This window comes from Solanum tuberosum, unplaced genomic scaffold, assembly GCF_000226075.1.
Source record: "Solanum tuberosum cultivar DM 1-3 516 R44 unplaced genomic scaffold, SolTub_3.0 scf00069, whole genome shotgun sequence".
Taxonomy (NCBI): domain Eukaryota; kingdom Viridiplantae; phylum Streptophyta; class Magnoliopsida; order Solanales; family Solanaceae; genus Solanum; species Solanum tuberosum.
Genome location: NW_006238995.1, coordinates 37,044 through 41,415, shown reverse-complemented (window position 1 = coordinate 41,415; position 4,372 = coordinate 37,044). Strand labels below are relative to the sequence as shown.

The 4,372-nt window shown below is 33.9% G+C and overlaps 1 pseudogene; it reads left to right on the top strand.

Moving 5' to 3' along the window:
- Nucleotides 1-2,650: 2,650 nt before the first annotated feature.
- On the top strand, nt 2,651-4,255 carry LOC102591650 (protein FLOWERING LOCUS D-like; annotated as a pseudogene).
- The last annotated feature ends 117 nt before the right edge of the window (nt 4,256-4,372 follow it).

Here is a 4,372-nt window from a genome sequence, read left to right as displayed (position 1 = left end):
AAACTAATTTTTTCACTTCCGTTATGTGAGCTCCTTTTGTAATGGTAGGGATATGTGAGTCATTTATATAACGGTAAGGGTATATATGAGCCACTTTCATAACGAGGGGTATACAAGCTCTAAATGACAAAGTTGAGGGGTATATCAAACCCTTTTACCTTTCCCAAAAAACTTTAGATAATTATCCAAATAGAGTTATACCATGTATGATGTAGTCACTTTAGATAATTTGTGTTTGATTAATTTTCCAGCTTCATGATTTTTATCCTAGTTTTCGAATACGTGCACATGTATTTCAAGCTAATTAATAAAATCATATTGAAAATATTATAATAAGATTGTGATGAATTACATCAAATTTGAAGAGAAGAAAAAACAAGAATCATATCCATGACGAATAATGAGCCTATTCAACCGATATTATTGTCATTACAAGGCACAAATCATGACCTTTTGGCCGCGTGTTGAAAAACTTACCAGACACAAAAATTGTTGTCAAACAGGAGCTAAAAAATAAAGATATGTGGAATATATCAAAATACCTTTTGATCTTGTATTTAAAAAATGTTATGTGCATGGAACATTCTTGTTATTCATTTAGAATATGTTGATGAAGTGTTTGCTCTTGTTCCCTCATTTGAGGTGTGGTTTCTACTATTATGGATATTCATTTTTTTAATGATATTCCAAGAGTTCATACTAACAAAAGATGGGAGAAAACTAGATTTGTTTCCTTCGATGTTGAAGATGGATTAACTTATGCTGTGAAATATTGCAGACTAAACAGAGCAAGCTGAGAGTTCCCCTCGAGAATGTCTTGGTTGAACTAGCCAAACCTAGAAGGGAAGCATAAATGACTCAAGAGGAGTGTAACATCCACTAAATTTTTTAAGCTAAGTCCCGAACTGTTCCTTCATTTGCGTATAAGGTCGTATCGGGTGATTCTTAAACTTTCCGTAGGTGTTAGGGTCTATTATTTAGTATGGGAATGAATTTTGATATTAATTAAGGTAACAAAAATCCTCTTGCACATGGTTGAGTTGTAAGCTTCCTTACCGATTAAGTTTTGATGTAAAGTTCTACTTAGGTCAACTTCAAACGATCATATCTCTTAGCACATAATGAATTAGGTGACCCATGACCAATCAAATTGAGTCCTTTTTCCAACTCCACCAAGTTTGCCTCATTTTGAGTTCAGAGTAAAACGTTATGAATATTTTACCAGAGACTACCACAACAATGTTTTCTGAGTCAGTGAACTACAAAACCCTTTTATGGGTCGTAGTTTGGGGTCCAATTCCCATAGACCCCATCTATGGGTCGTAGTTTGGTATCGTAGAATGAACCTTTTAGCCTTAAAACTTCAATATGAATTCCATGGATGGGATCTACGGTCTGTAGATCAAACCATAAACTGTAGATGGCCTTGTGGAAGGTTTTCGACAACTTTTTAAGTGGGATTTCTTTTGTATATTCCCATTCATAATCCTAAGCCATTATGTTTTAAATTCAATAAGGGGATTATATTCTACTAAATACTGAGTTTTCATTTATTTTCACTCTGTTATTGTTTAATGCTTTCAGATAGACTAAAGAGCCCGGCAACACAAATGTTTGTTCAACTGATCATTCTGAGTACAACTTCTAGTTCACTTACACAATGAGGATAAGGATCCCTTTGCTTACTCCTCATACTGTGTGCATTATGAAGAGGCAGAAAGTTTTCTTTCTTCATTTTTCCGAAATTGATGTATAAGAAATCTCATATAATTATCTTTATAAACATGACTTTTTATAAACAAATAGGGTTCATGTGATACAAAACATGAACAACAATTTAGAATCAATATTTTTACATAATAGAAGTCAAAATCTCAACGGTTATGGAATTGGAACTCAGAATAAGAAACACAACTGAATTCAGATTTCAAGAAATCAACGATAGAAATCTAAACATAACGTTTCACTAACTGAATTAAGATGTTTGAGATTTCTATCGCTGTTTTCTTGAAATCTGAATTCAGTTGTGTTTCTTATTCTGAGTTCCAAAAAGAAACTCAATAGTCTCTAATCTGAAGTTTAAATATTTAAATATATCAAATCTAAAACTGAATTTATTGAAGTTTGAGAAGGACGAAAAAATAAATAAAAGTATGTTTTTGGTTATATTTTATAAATTTAAAAGGTATTTTTGATTAAATGAAAATTACAAGGATGTAACAAAAACTAAACTAAAATAATAAGGATGAATTTAATTAAGTCAAAAATACATTAAATGCCATGCATATATTTGTCTTTTTGTTTTTATATTTCACCTTGTTTTCTCCTCCATTTTCAAGAACCAAAACAACTATCTTTCTCCTTTCATCTTCACTTCGTTACAACCAAGAAAAAAAGTTGAAACAATCCATAAAACCTAAACCCATCTTCCTCCAATCGTCCATTTTCATCTTCTCCGATCCGGTCATCTTCTTCCCTGTTGAGAAAACCGTTACAGAAAGCATAAAAATCCATCAACAAAATCCCTGTCCAGTCCCCAATTCATTTGTCTAACTCAAACTTTTGATTTCACTTCCAATTTCAGTTAAGTTACAAATTCTAACCCTACTTTTAAATCTGATTTGATACTGAATCATTTTCATCTCTTGCTATGAATAGAAGACAAGGTAGATCAGACAGTAAACAATCTTTAGATCAGGTGTCCAATGGTTTTCTCGGTAATGTCAATGAAGAACAATCAACATTGGTTTCTTCATCTTCTTCAGGTAAAGTTAGCAAAACTCAAGTGAAATGTTCTGATTTTTCTAATAGAAATGTGATTCTAAAGTGGTTAGAAGTAAAGATTCGAGAAGGGGAGTTGTTCCGGATGAGATTATTTGTATAAAAAATGAGTCAACTTCTGAGGCTTTAGTTGCGTTAACGGCTGAATTTCCGTCTGACTCATTAAAGGATGAGAAAATTGAAGCTAGGGTTGTTGGTGTAGTTGGTGGGATAAAACAATGTCACTATATTTTAATTAGCAATCACATTATTACAAAATGGCGTGAAAATGTATCGATTTAGGTGACATACGAAATGTTTGGTGATGTTATACCTAAACAGTATAATGAATTATTGGGTTCTGCCTATAACTAATTGTTATCATACAAGTATATTAATTTTGGGTTGGCGTTGACAATTAAGAACATGATTCCAGCTGCGCCAAGTAAAGACAGAGTGATTGTTATTGGCGCAGGTCTTGCTTGGTTGGCGGCTGCACGACAACTGATGTTATTAGGGTTTGAGGTTATTGTTTTGGAGGGACGAAAGCGTGCAGGTGGATATGTGTATACAAAAAAGATGGAAGGATGGAATAAGGTGGCAGTTGCTGATCTAGGAGGGAATGTTTTGACAGGTATACACTAGGAAATCTACTTGGTCTGTTGGCTCGATGGTTGTCGTATACACTTCATAAGGTGAGAGATCAATGTCCACTCTATCGTGCTGATGGAAAGGACGTAGATAAGTATTTGGATAAAAAATTAGAGGCTGCTTACTATGTACTTTTGGACAAGGCAACCAAGGTTAGACAAGAATTATCTCAAGTTTTTTCTCTTGGAGAGGGATCGAAGACTTTGCGAAAGTATTCTGGTGTTGCGATGAATGCTGAGGAGATGAGCTTGTTTAACTGGCATTTGGCAAATCTGGAATATGAAAATGCAAGTTTACTTTCACATCTTTCCTTAGCATATTGGGACAAAGATGACCCCTATGATATGGGAGGGTATCATTGCTTCTTGCTCGGTGGAAATGGAAGATTAGTTCATGCTCTGGCTGAAAATATGCCTATTCTTTTTGAAAAATTGTTTATTTCATTCGTTATGGTAGAGATAGTGTGAATGTGATTACCGGAGGCCAATTATTTGAGGGAGATATGGCATTGTGCACCGTTCTTCTCATAGTTTTGAAGAGTGGTTTGATCACATTCATTCCAGAGTTGCCTCAATAAAAGCTGGACACAATAAAAAGATTGGGTTTTGGACTATTAAATAAGGTTGCAATGTTATTCCCGTATGTGTTTTGAGACTCCAATGTTGATATATTTAGCTATGTTGCTGATGATCCTAGTTGTCGGGGAGAATTCTTTCTATTCTACAATTGTGCAACGGTTGCTGGTGGGCCTTTTTTGTTAGTTCTAGTCGCAAGAGAAGCTGCACACAAGTTTTAGAGAATGGCCCTTAAAGATGCGGTAAAAAAAGTACTTCAAATTTTATAAGGTAAATGATAGGTTCCACATTAACTTTGCTTTCAATATACCAAAATCTATTTTTTACTAAAGCAAAGTTAATGTGGAACCTATCATTTACCTTTTAAAATTTGAAGTACTTTTGTT